The following is a 14,558-nucleotide window of genomic DNA, read 5'->3' as shown; positions in this document are numbered from 1 at the left end:
TGTTTTAGAGCTTCTTTTTTTGGTTTCCCTTGTTCAAAAGGTTTGCGCGGTATAGATCTTTGTAGGATGAGGGCTTTTCGGCTTTACTCTTATCCTTTGAAAGAGCGGTGTTTTATTTTTTTATGTTGATTGATACCCAAGTGTCACTTAACTAACTCGCTGTCGAAGCGAACTCATTTTCATTTTCTCGGTGGAGAAGTTTATACCTATAATCACTTGGGTAGGCTATGATGTGGGCACTTCCTCAATAGGTCTTTGAATCTCTCCCAAGCTTTATACAAACTCTCCTAATCATGGTGGGCAAAAGTCATTATCTCATTGCGAAGCTTTGTGGTCTTTGAATGCAAAGAATTTCGCCAAAAATTTTTGGGCTAGTTCCTCCAATGTAGTGAAACTTCCAGCAGGGCATGATTGCAACCAAGATTATGCTTAATCCCTTAGAGTGAAAGGAAACATCTCAACTTTATGGCTTCTTTAGAAACTCCATTTTGCTTATATGTCTCACAAATCTCCAGGAAATTCGTGATGTGGGCCTCAGGATCTTCACTGAACCTCCATACTGAATTGAGGTGGACAACATTTGAATAGATGCAGGTTTGACCTCAAAATTGTAAGCTTCCACTCTAGGGCCAGTGATACTTGAAGTGGCCCCATTAAGAGAAGGAGTTGTGTAATCATGCAAGGTGTGAATAGGGGGTTGAGCCCTTTGAGCTAGCGAATTTGGTGATCCATTACATCTACTGGCTCTGCCATGGCGGATTGTCTTCTTTGTTCCCGACCTCTTCTTACAGCTTTGTTTCTTCGTAAAGTCCTTTCAATTTCTAAATCAAAAATCTAAAGTGCAATACTATGAGATCTTCTTTGCATAAAACACCTGAAATTTCTTGTAAAAGAGAAATTAAAACAACATAAAATAAATGTTTAAATTAATAATAGGGTAATTAGTATTGATATTAGTAATGTGCATCCCTGGCAACGGCGCCAAAAACTTGACAGGCATTTTTGCAAGTGTACAAAATAGCAAACAAGTAATAAAGAGTGAGTACAGTATCGTCCCACAAAGATTGTATACCAAGTACCAAAATTATGTTAACCTACTATTATTTAAATGGCTATAAGGAGAATAATTGTAAAAATAAAAGAAATAGATTAAAGCAATGGATAAGAAATCAAGCAAGTAATTGTTGAAAAGAAATCAAGGTTTAAAAGTTAATAGGGATTTTGGCTTTACTTAATTTTATCCAGTTTACCCTATCAGTTTGATAATCAATTTTAATTATTCAAGAAGGAGAAATAACCCTAAAATCGCTAATAAGCTCTCTCGATATTTTATTAGCTATTTTAACCCGATTCTATTACGCATCTCTGAATGGCACAACCAAACATAGATTAAATCATTAAGTTCTGTGATTATTCAGGAATCCACAAGCACGGGCGTGCTCTTTAGCATGATGGGGGCATGCTAAGCTCTGAGTCTCCATGATGATTTCCCTTGAATTCAGCACAGGGGTGCTGGACAGCACGCTCAGGGCATGCTAGCCCCTGGAAGCTTTACTTAACTTCACTCTTTTCTGTATTTTTGGCTAGTTTCCTATAAACATCCTGTAAAATTCTTCAAAACAAATGAAATATGATTCAAGGAAGCTTTGAACAAAAACATAAATAAAACTAAATAAAACTAATAAAAAATACTAAAAATCCTAATAAAAATTATGTTAAAAATACTATAAAAATAACACATATAAAAAAAAGGTTACGCCATTGAAAGGAAATTTGATTTCTGGTGTAGTGTTGATGGTACTTCTCCCAAGGAATGGTACCATGGGCCCCCCAATAGTAGGGCAAATGTTGGGGGGATATCAATTACAATAAAGTCAATCTCCTTTTCTAATGGCCCCACCTTAATTACAGTCTTGAAAATACCCTCTACCTGTCTCTTCGAGTCATCGTAGGCTCTAATCACAACATCAGAAGGCTCCAAATCAGACAATCCCATCTTAAACTTAAAAAGCAGCTTCAGAGGACATGCATTCAGGGTTGACCCATCATCAATCATTATATTCCTAGTAACTCAGCCTTTATAAACACTTCCTTAGTGTGATTCCTTCCTTCGGGAGGAAGTTCATCATCTGAAAAGGTGATAGTGAGGGGATTATGTTACAGTATCCCCACAAAATTAGCTGGAGAAATGGATGATAAAACCGGAATCTCCACCATGGCTTTTAGCAAAGCTTCTTAGTGTTATTTTGATGATATTAAAAAGTCCCACATGCTTACATTTGCATGGGTTCTCTTCATATGTTTGATTGGAGCATTATCCTCTATTTCTGTCTTTGGCACACCCAATGAGCTTGCCTTTTCTTTCTCCTCTTGGGGCTTGATCATATCTAGTTGATAGATCCGACCACTTCGGGTCATGTTGCTTACAATTCTAACTTCTTCTACATCCTCGCTACTCCATACATCTAGAATAATGGGATTTACCACTACCCCATCATAACTTCCAACCCAGACTTGTTCATCTTGATCCAACCATTCCTCATCATTATCCTAAACATTGAGCATCATAACATAGATTTGTTCTAACAGCATCTCCCTTTCGCTTTCCTCCTCCTTTTCCTCGAATTCAGCCAACACCTCTTTTGGAGTCTTTCCAGAGTCAACCATATACAAGTTCTTAGGAGGTGGCACGTTTCTGAAATTAGGAAGTGGATTAGTTCTCGTGCTAGGCCTTGACTTTTCAGGATCAGTCACTTTACCATTGTTGATCAAGTCTTAAATCTCATGTCTTAATCACAAGCAGTTATTAGTTATATGGCCCTTATTCTGATGAAAGTGACAAAAAGCATTCTGATCTAAATTCTTTAGTAGAATTGTCGAAGGAGGTCTTAGTGCAAGCGGTCATAACAGACCCATTGCTTTTACTTTCTTGAACACTCTAGAAAGAGGAGTGCGAAAGTTAGAGAATCTCCTTTGCCGCACATTTGTAGCCCTCAAATCTAGAGCGGCAGTTGTTGTGTTCTTGTTGGTGCTTGGAGTCTTAGTTGACTGAGTGGGCCCTTAGAACCTTGATTTACTAAAATTCTCAGCATGATTCCCATACTTCTTGTCTTCCCTAATCTTATCTTTGATGGCGGTGCCCACCTCATCAACTTAAGTAAATTCAGTCAGTGGCATATAATACAGCTTTTCACGGAAGGTCGGCATCATCACTTTTATGAATATTTTGATCTGCTCTTTGGTATCTGGGCGGTTCCTCATTTGTGTGACCTTGGTTCTCTATGTAGCCATATAATTTGTAAGGTCTCGTCTTGGCTTAGTCATTTATCAACAGAAGTAGAAGCTAGAACTGGCGAATCTGTTCGAACTAGAGAATCTTTGATCTCAAAGCAGGAGCCCGATGGACTGGAAAAAACTAAACTAGATAATCAGAGGGGTTGAAGGTTTTTCAACTCTAATCAACCAGCTATCTGTCCTCAACCAACTAACTACTTTCGGTGCTTTTCCTTTATGTGGTGGTATCTTGACTGCACAAAATGAACGTTAGAAAACACAACATGATGCATGCATGCATGGATGCATGCTTATGGAATGACATACAACAATGCGATTATGCAATCACAATATCGTGAGATGCGACTAATGTTATATTCCATCATGGCTTTAACACGACGGCTCAAATCCTAAATCGGAGAAAGGCTCTTGAGAACTGTTAGGAGCAAAACGTGCCTTATTTTGTAACCAAATACCTATAATGACTTTTATTTTGTATCCTTTTCTTTTTACCTCAAGCATGACAATAATTGAGTAGGGCTCTTTATTTATATACAATTGAGATTTTTTACTTTTCATTTCTTCTTTTTTACATCAATAATATTTGGCTCAAAAATAGACTCTTTTCCTTACTTTCCAAAAATGTACTTTTTACATTCATTGTTGTTTTTAAGGCCCTAACTAAATATGTACAATACTTGAAATCTTAAAGCTTAAGAGGTTTGATACAACTTCGCGTCCTCTAGTGTGAAGTGGCAAATATCCACAAGGCGGTTGGCGATATTATGCATGAGTAAATCGCGCTTCCACACCTTGGAAGAGAGTTATGGCTTCAAGTTGTGCTTGCTTTATTTCAAGAAAGAGTTGATGAGCCTCCTCTAAATGGCCTTTCTTCATTGGAGTCGAGATTGGAGGAGCTTCCCTCTTAGGCATTTGGGCTTCGGCCTTATAGTTACTATCGGACAGAGCTCTTTTAGTTCGTTTTACCTCCAATGCTTCTCTTAAGTCTTTCGCCCTTTGGCGCTTTGATTGTTGGGATCAAGCCATGATAGAATATACCCAGATGGCTACAAGAAAACAAGTTAAATGATGCATGAATGAAGCATAACACAACTTGTGAATACTCAAATTTTGAGGCTCAAAAAAAGCCTGTTTTCCCGGACTGCAAACAGTCCGGCCTGACCGGAGGTCATTCGGAAAGTTCACCGAAAGTATGCCAATATGGTACTTGAAACGTCCGGAAAATTGCGAGGATCGCAGAACTGGTCTCGGAATATTTCTTGGAGGTACGAAACTCCTGAAAAAGCCTCCGGAACGAAAAACCACAAGTCTGCTGCCGGCCACGGCGGCGGCGACCGCCGAACAGGGCGGCAGTGCCCGCCCTCCACGACAGCGACGCCCGCCCTCTAGCCCAGTTTTCCATATAAAATCAGCCCCGATGCGACTTTTTTACTGACTCAGTCTGTGTTGACGGACGCTCTCTTCTCCCCTGCGCTCCTTGCGGTTCTTTTACTGCTTTTCTGCATTTAGTGTAGGCTTTTATTATTTTGCTGTGGTGATACTTGGTCACTTAATTAAATTAATTCTAATTAATATTCCCCAAACGAGGAGCTTAATCTGGAATTTTCAAGCTGAAGCTAAGAAGCGGCCGCCGATTAACTCAGGTAATAACGAAACCCTGTCTATTTTCAGCATTTTGTGCATATTCTCTTCTACTCCAATTCTGAATTAAACTGCTGCATAAATGCATTCACGTCATCAATTAGGCAAATAAACTGCCTCAATTAAATATGATTTAGCTTAAATGCCCGGTTAATTAATAATCGTGGTGTTAAAGCCTAAATCCGACAATACTGGCTAAAGTATCTGGTCAATTAATGACTAAGGTATAATCGCCTTTATTTCGAACAGTCCGGCTTAAGTCCAATTAATCAATAATTGTGGCTAAATAGCCTTAATCGACCACGTTTTTTTTTTTTTTTGGCAATAAATTGCCTATATTGCAATTCAATTGATCACTTTTGGCAAACAAATTGCCTATAAGTAAGATCAACCATTTTTAGCGACAAATCGCTTAAATCAATTTTTGGCAAAATGCCTTGAATTAATCAATCTTTTGGCTAAAAGCCTTAAATCAATCATTTTGGCGACAATCGCCCAATCAACACTTTTGGCAAACAAATTGCCTAAATCAACCCATTTTGGCTAAAAGCCTTCAAATAATCAATTTTGGCGACAATGGCCTAAATCACATCAACTCTTGGCAACAAATTGCCTAAATCAATCTTTTTGGCTAAAAGCCTTAAATCAACACTTTTGGCAACAAACGCCTAATCAAATCAATCAATTCTTTGGCAAAATGCCTAAACAAAATGCACGAAGCATACACACACTCATGCATTAAGCATACCCATTCAAAGCCCTTTAAAAAAGGCCTATCGAACTACGTCGACTTTGATCTTCCATTCAAACGGAAGTACGTAGGCACGTTTGGGATTTAACCCAGAGCAGCAAGTAGAAATCACTTAAACATTTTCCTTGGTTAGTTCATCAACATAACATGGTCTCGGGATCCACCTCGGGTTCGTAGATTGTGCCTTAAACGTAGGGATAATTAATCTAGTAATTAGGTTAATTAAAATCGGAGTCAACTTAGGGTTTTTTCCTAGTTTACCCTAAAATAATTAAACAATGTGGCGACTCACACATTCACGTGCATTTCTGCCCTTAGTCATATTCATTATATGCCTATATTTTTGGGGAGGGGTTCACAGTTTGGCGACTCTGCTGGGGATTTCATGTAATCGTTTTACATAAAGTGGACTACAATTGTTGTGTAAACTAACCTGCCCTTCTTTAGGGTATTATTTTACTATGCTTTGTTTTGCAGGGTACCCCAACAAAGATTAAGTATTCTTTCTTTAAGAATGCTTAATAAGGAGAATTTGGACCTAATTGAAATTTACTTTACATCACCTAAATTTGTTTATTTATTTGCACGAATTGAGAATCTTTTTCTCCATTGCATAAAAAAACGAATTTCAAATGAATTTCTTCTCTCTCTGTTCAAACTTCTAAGTCTGGATAGCAAGTAGCGTTGATCGGCAGGTCTCCTTGATTATGTCGACGGACAGCCAAAGTGTCTTCCCTGTTACCGCAAACCATCCCTAATCCTTTTGGGGGTGGCCCATGAGTATGCGTACTGTTGGACCCACGCGAAACTCTTTGTTTCACATGTGGTTAGGTATATCCTTACTCAAGGTTCAAGGGTCCCTTAATAAGCCAATGCTCTATTTGTGTCATAGCCTATAGAACCTATCCTTTAGGGCTGTATGCACCCAATGATGTGAATCATATCATTAAGACAAATTATGACGTGATGTTGTGCGCATTCATGACATATCAGCTCATAAACATTAAGAACATTAAAAAGAACACAAAATATTCTTTTTAGTCATGCACAACTGGACAAAAGAGTCGATCTACTTCAGCTACCCTGATACAGAATACTACCCACTGTACCCTAATCCAATTACCCTTATACTTACAGGTACCCACTGTTCGAGTGCCTATCCAAGTTCCAGTCACACCTACAGTGCTATCACCAACCTCACCAGCTTCACCAACCTCACCAGCTTCACCAACTTCAACTGCACCAATGGCATCACTTGCTGACATCCAAAATCTCATGGAACAATTGGAAGCCAGAATGGAGGCTAGAATGAATGAGCCATTAGCTGCCTAGAGAACTGCCCTAATAGCTGAACTAGGTAGTGGTAATGGAAATGGGGCTTCCGCTGGGGGAAGTGGACCTGCTACCTCCAATCATGGACCTGGTGCTGCACCGACGTCCTCAAACCCTGCCCTGGATGACATGCCCTCCAGAACTACTTCTATGCTGGAAGCTCAGAAAATGAGAGAAAAACTGGAATTGTTGGAAAGGTCTATTACTGCCCTTAAGACACACAAGGAAGTAGTGGACATGGACCCCTTGTCCTTGTTCCCCGAAGCAAGACTGCCAACAAAGTTCAAAATGCCCAACATGGACAAGTTTGATGGAACCACTTGTCCCAAAACGCACCTGAAATGTATGTGGGTGCCCTCAACCCGTTCAGACTGAACAGCGAGCTCCTTGCTCAGTTGTTTCAACAATCACTCACCGGTGCTGCTTTAAGGTGGTTTGTCAGCCTGGATCGGTCTAAAATGAAGACCTGGGAAGACATCTGCAATGCGTTTAATACGCAATATCATTATAACATAGAGGTGGACGTTACTCGGAGGGAGTTGGAGACCACCAAATAGAAAAGCAATGAACCCTTTTCCTCGTTCCTTACGAGGTGGAGGGCCAAGGCCGCCTAAATGATCAACCGGCCTTCTAAGCAAGAACAGGTGGACATAATTATAAAGAACCTGCTACCTGTCTACCAGCAACAATTGCAAACTCAGTACCTACCGACGTTCCAGTCACTCATTGCCACTGCTATGAAGGTAGAGGATTTAATTCAAATGGGGCAACTGAAAGAAGACTCGGGAACCTCAAAATACAAGAAGCCTAGCCAAGCTAGCAAAGTCCACGAAGTGGCAAGCATCACCCCCACGAATCCTTTACATGTAGGAAATCTGAGAAATGGCAGTCAGTCGAGAAGGACATATACTGATCTCGGGATGCCAATCCTCTTGGTATTCCGAGAGGCTGTCAAGGCAAACTACATCAAGCCTTTGGAAGCAAGGCTGCCACCCAACCCATTACCAAGGAACTACAGAGCTGACGAATACTGTGAGTACCATCAGGGTAACGGGCACAAGACTGAAGCATGCTGGACGCTTAAGAACCGCATCCAAGACCTGGTGGACAACGGTTCAATTATTCCAAGGAATAAGCCAAACATTAGCACTAATCCTTCACCAAATCACGGGATAAATGCTATCGTTGCTGACCAGGAATTGATCGATCCTTTCGAACTATTCCTAGAAATGAATGACATCTGTGTCCTGGAAATATTTGCTGATGCCTGGGACAACAAGCCAGAGGCAATAACTGAACTGAAAGTGGAAGACTTCATGCAACCCAGTCTCTTTGACAAGGTTGCAGTCATTACAGGAAATGATGGGAACCAAGACCTGCTGAGCCTGATCAAGCCGTACAAAGGGCCTCTCACCAACTGGTACGCCGAGGAGGAGCGCGCTGCTGATAAACCCCCTCCCGAGTCAAACCTAGAGTCAAAGTCTGTAATCAAGTCCTGTACTGAGCCTGAGTCTAACCCCGAGTCTGAAATCGAGTCAGAGTCCAGTTCCAATTCTGAGTCGTCTGTGTCGGATTTAGAAAATCCAGACTTCAAATTTGATGTAAATTTTGAGGACGATTCCGTCCTAATCAATAAGAACTTGCAAATTATTGGCTACCCCGCGTGTCTATCTTTCCAAGCATTTCCAAGCAAAAATAATGAAAATCAAATAAATGAAATAAGAAATGAAAAAGAAAAAATAATAATTGGCAAAGAAGAAAATGAACATACATACATTGCATCTGACTGTGTGAACAGGGAACAGGTCATCGAATGCTTGAAAAAGTTTACCGATTGCTTCATGTGGAAGGCAAGTGACATCGCGGGAATTGACCCGGCAATAGCGGTGCACAAGATCGCAGTATACCCTGAGGCTAAACCAGTAAAACAGAAGCTAAGAAGGCTAAAAACAGAATGGTCCTTGAAAATCAAGGAGGAAGTAGCCAAGCAACTTGAGAATAAGTTCATAGAACCCATTGCCTACCCGACGTGGTTAGCAAATATTGTGCCGGTGCCAAAGAAAGATGGCAAAGTCAGAATGTGTGTGGATTACCAGGATTTGAATAAAGCATGTCCGAAGGACGATTTCCCCCTGCCGCATATTGACTTGTTGGTGGACCGAATGGCTAGACACGAGATGGTCTCCTTGACCGATCTTGCTGTCGGATACAATCAAATAATGATGCATTTGCCAGACAAAGAGAAAAGGGCATTCATCACGAAGTGGGGAACCTACTGCTACAGGGTTATGCCTTTTGGGCTCAAAAATGCCGGGGCAACCTATCAAAGAATGGCAACGACCATCTTCCATGACATGATTCATAAAGAAGTAGAAGTGTATGTGGACGATATGGTTGTTAAATCAAAAACAGCTAAAGAACATACAACAGCACTTGAGAAGTTCTTCCTTAGACTTCGAAAGTACAATTTAAAGCTCAACCCAGCAAAATGTCTGTTTGGAGCTACATCCGGAGTATTTCTGGGGCATATGGTCAGTCGAAAGGGCATAGAGATTGACCCTTCAAAAGCCAAAGCCATTCTGGAAATGCAAGCACCGAAGACGGAAAAAGAAGTTCAGGGTTTCTTGGGAAGGCTACAGTACATCAGTCGGTTCATTAATCAATTGGCCGATACTTGTGGTCTGATCTTCAAATTACTCAGGAAAGGGGTGTCCGTCAAATGGAATGAGGATTGTCAGAAAGCTTTTGACCGAGTCAAGCAATATCTGTTATCCCCGCCAGTTTTACAGCCACCAAGGCTAGGAAAGCCTTTGCTATTGTACCTATCAGTGATAGAAGAAGCGATGGGTGCAATGCTAGCTCAACAAGTAGAAGATACAAGGGTAGAAAATGTCGTGTATTACCTCAGCAAAAGGAAGCTAGACTACGAGCTAAAATACAACAAGATAGAGAAGTTGTGTCTGGCTCTAGTTTGGGCTTGTACAAAGCTGCAGCACTACCTCTCATCCTACACCACATACGTTATTTCTAAATTGAACCCCTTGAAATTCCTAATGGAGAGGCCGGTTCTTGACAGTAAGATGGCTAAGTGGGTGTCGGTGCTCGCAGCCTATGATTTCAAATTTGTACAACGGAAGGCAGTGAAAGGCAGAGCCTTGGCTAATCAATTAGCAGAATTACCGGTCGAAGACCAAATGCCGGAGGTAGAATTTCCTAATGAAGACTTGTTGAACTTGGAAAGTGGAGTCTGGGAAATGTACTTCGATGGAGCTTCAAACTACCATGGAAATGGGGTTGGAGTCGTATTCAAAACTCCTTATGGAGAATACGTCCCAATCGCAGTCAAATTAGATTTTGACTGCACCAACAATGAAGCCGAGTATGAAGATTGCATAAAGGGGTTAGAAGCAGCCCTGGAAAAGGGAATAAAGGTCCTCAAGGTTTTCGGGGATTCCAAATTAATAGTCTCCCAAGCTTTGAGAAAATGGAAAATTAAAGAAGAGCGTTTGGTTCCTTACTTACAACGCTTGGACAAATTGGCTCAGCAATTTGAGGATTTATCATTCCACTACTTGCCGCAAGCCAAAAATCAGTTTGCTGATGCTCTGGCTACTTTGGCCTCCATGGTTAATGTAGGGGGAGACCAAGTCATTCGACCCCTGACAGTTCGGCTACAGAAACAGCCAGCACATATCATGAATTTGGGGGATGACAAGCCCTGGTATTGGGATATACAGAATTATCTTCAGAATGAAGCCTACCCGGAGGGATCCGCCAAGACTGATCAATGGACATTGAGACAGTTACCATCCGGATATTTCCTTACTAGGGGAGTTCTGTATAAAAGAAGTTGGAATGGCCTGCACCTAAGGTGCATTGATGAGGGAGAAGCTCAAACCATCATGGATTCCTTACATAATGGGGAGTCTGGTCCACACATGCACGGGATAGCCTTGGCTCGAAAAATCGTGAACCTGGGTTATTATTGGTCGACCATGAATGCAGACTGCGTGAGGCATGCATAGAAGTGCCATGAGTGTCAAATTTTTGCTAAGCTGCAAAGACAGCCTCCGGTCAATTTGAATCCTATTGCTTCACTATGGCCTTTTGCAACTTAGGGCATAGACGTGATCGGAAAAATCCACCCAAAGGCTTCTAATGGTCACCAATTTATCCTGGTCGATGTTGATTATTTCACTAAGTGGATTGAGGCAGCCTCCTATTCGGTCTTGAATGCCAAGAAGGCAGCACAGTTCGTTCGTACTTGTGAATACTCAAATTTTGAGGCTCAAAAAGCCTGTTGGTTGACTTTGCTACAGTAAATTTGACTGTGCTACAATGAATTTGCTACAGCAAATTTAATTGTGCTACAGTGCATTTGCTACAGTAACTTTGACTCACAAGGCTCAAAGAGCCAATTTTCCCGGACTGCAAACAGTCCGGCCGGACCGGAGGCCATTTCGGAAGTTCACCGGAAATATGTCAATATGGTACTTGAAACGTCCGGAATTTTACGAGGATCGCGGAATAGGTCCCGGAATATTTTTCGGAAGTCCGGAACTCCCAAAACAGCTCCCGAAGCGACACACGGTGGCCGCACCGGCGCCAGCCCCCACCAAGCGCGGGCGACAGCCCTCGCCCAGCGCGGGCGGGGCCTGGCGCCCAGCGCGGGCGAGAACCCTCGCCCAGCGTGGGCGGGGACCCTCGCCCAGCGCGGGCGAGACCCCTCGCACCGCGCGCGGGCGAGGCCCCTCGCGCCGCGCGCGAGCGAGACCCCTCGCCCCGCGCGGGCGAAACCTCTCGCCTCGCGCGGGCGAGGCCTCCCGCGCCGCGCGCGGGCGAGGACTCTCGCCCCGCGCGGGCGAGACCTCCCGCACCGCGCGAGGGCGAGGCCTCTCGCCCCGCGCGGGCGAGGCCTCCCGCGCCGCGCGAGGGCGAGGCCTCTCGCCCCGCGCGGGCGAGGCCTCTCGCCCCGCGCGAGCGAGGCCTGTCGCCCCGCGCGCAGGGCCTGGCCCCCCCCTCGCGCCCTGGGCGAGGCCTGCCGCCAGCACACGCGGGGCCTCTCGCCCTGCGCGGGCGGGGCCTGTCGCCCCACCGACAGGGCGGTAGCTACCGCCGAGCCTGGGCGGCAGCTACCGCCCAGATTTTCTGGCGGTGGCTACCGCCATGCACGGCGGCAGCCACCGCCCGGGACCCGAAAATGGCCTATAAATAGGCCATTTTCAGGCTGTTTTTTGACACCTTGTCCGTTTTGACGGACGAATCCTTCTCCCTCTCACGCTCCTTGCGTTTTCTTTACCGCTTTTTGCATTTAATTTAATTTTTATTGCATTTTTATTGTGATATTTGACCATTAAAATCAAACAAATTAAAATTAATTAATATTTCCTAAGCGAGGAGCTTAATCCGGAGTTAAGAAGCGGTCGTCGATTAAATCAGGTATGTAAACAAAACTCTGCCTATTTAATTTTAGCACTTCATGCATATTTCTCTTCTACTCTTAATAATTCTACAATTGCATAAATGCATCCACGTCATTATTTTTGGTAAATAAACTGCCTTAATTAATTTGATTAAGCTTAACGCCCGATTAATTAATAATTGTGGTAGTTAAGCTTAAATCCGACAATATTGGCTAAAAGAACCTAGTTAATTAATAACTACGGTTCAACTGCCTTATTTCGAACAAATCCGGCTTAAGTCCAATTAATCAATAATTGTGACTAAAAGCCTAAATCAACTTTTTTTGGCAAAATGCCTACAAATCAACCTTTTTCGGCTAAAAGTCGTAAAACCGAACCATTTTGGCGAAACGCCTCAAAATCAATCATTTTCGATTGAAAACCGTAAAATCAACCATTTTAGCGACAAATCGCTTAAAATCGACATTTTTGGCAAAATGCCTTAAAATCAATCTTTTAAGCGACAAATCGTTTAAATGAACCATTTTGGCACAAATGCCTAAATCAATCAATTTTTGGCAAAATGCCTAAACAAAATGCACAAAGCATACACACACTCATGCACAAAGCATACACACTCATGCACAAAGCATACACACTCATGCACAAAGCATACACACACTCATGCACAAAGCATACACACTCATGCACAAAGCATACACACTCATGCACAAAGCATACACACTCATGCATTAAGCATACCCATTCAAAGCCCTTCAAAGAAGGCCTATCGAACTACGTTGACTTTGATCTTCCATTCAAACGGAAGTACGTAGGCACGTTCGGGATTTCACCCCGGGTGGCAAGTCGAAATCATCGAAATCATCGAAATCATCAAAATCACACAAACATTTCATTAATCCATCATTCACCTTGCAAAGCATTCATCCATCGGTTAGTTCATCAGCATGACATAGTCTCGGGATCCACCTCGGGTTCGCAGACTGTGCCTTAAACATTGGGATAATTAATCTAGTAACTAGGTTAATTAAAAATGGAGTTTAGGGTTTTTTCCTAGTTTACCCTAAAATAATTAAACAAGGTGGCGACTCACACACTCACGTGCATTTCTTCCTTTAGTCACATGCATTCATATGCCGGTGATATTTTGGGGAGGGGTTCACAGTTTGGCGACTTCACTGGGGAATGTAATCATTTTGCATGAAGTGGACTACAATTGTTGTGAAAACTAACCGGCCTTTCTTTAAGGCATTATTTTATTATGCTTTGTTTTGCAGGGTACCCTAATACGAATCAAGTGCTCTTTCTTTAAGAATACTTGATAAATTTGGACTTAATTGAAAAATGTGATTAAGACATTAAAACTTGTTGATTTATTTGCACGATTGAGAATCCTTTTCTCCATTGCATAAAAAATGAATTTCAAATGAATTTCTTCTCCTTCTGTTTAAACTTCTGAGTCTGGATAGCAAGTAGCGCTGATCGGCAGGTCTCCTTGATTATGCCGACGGACAGCCAAAGCGTCCTCCCTGTTACCGCAAACCATCCCTAATCCTTTTGGGGGTGGCACATGAGTATGCGTACCGTTGGACCCACGCGAAACTCTTTGTTTCACATGTGGTTAGGTATATCCATACTCAAGGTTCAAGGGTCCCTTAATAAGCCGATTCTCTATTTGTGTCATAGCCTATAGAACCTATCCTTTAGGACTATATGCACCCAATGGTACGAATCATCTCATTAAAATAAATTATGACGTGTTGTTGTGCGCATTCATGACATACCATAAGCATTAAAAAAAAAAAAGAGAGAGAAGAGAGTGGAGGGACACAAAAATATCCTTCTGTTTGTCAGTCATGCACAGTTGGACAAAGAGTCATTCTCTCTCATATCAGCTAACCTGATACTACTATACCCTTAATCCAGTTACCCTCATACTTACAGGTACCCCCTGTTCAAGTGCCAACATTAGTGCCAACCACACCTACTGTGCTATCACCGACCTCACCAATCTCAACTGCACCAATGGCATCACTTGCCGATATCCAAGACCTTATTGAACAACTGGAGGCCAAAATGGAGGCCAGAATGAATGAGGCATTGACTGCCCAAAGGAC

The 14,558-nt window shown here is 42.4% G+C and overlaps 1 non-coding gene across 1 annotated transcript; it reads left to right on the top strand.

The window, feature by feature from the left end:
• The first annotated feature begins 222 nt into the window (after positions 1–222).
• Positions 223–329, top strand: LOC119369707 (small nucleolar RNA R71). Its single transcript, XR_005177280.1, has one exon. It is a non-coding gene; the product is annotated as a small nucleolar RNA R71 (small nucleolar RNA).
• Positions 330–14,558: the final 14,229 nt, after the last annotated feature.

The sequence above is a fragment of the Jatropha curcas genome, chromosome 5 (genome assembly GCF_041381405.1).
Source record: "Jatropha curcas cultivar XTBG-Jc1 chromosome 5, XTBG_Jcur_1.0, whole genome shotgun sequence".
Taxonomy (NCBI): Eukaryota; Viridiplantae; Streptophyta; class Magnoliopsida; order Malpighiales; family Euphorbiaceae; genus Jatropha; species Jatropha curcas.
The sequence above is the reverse complement of the archived record's forward strand: the minus strand, read 5'-3'. Positions and strand labels throughout refer to the sequence as shown.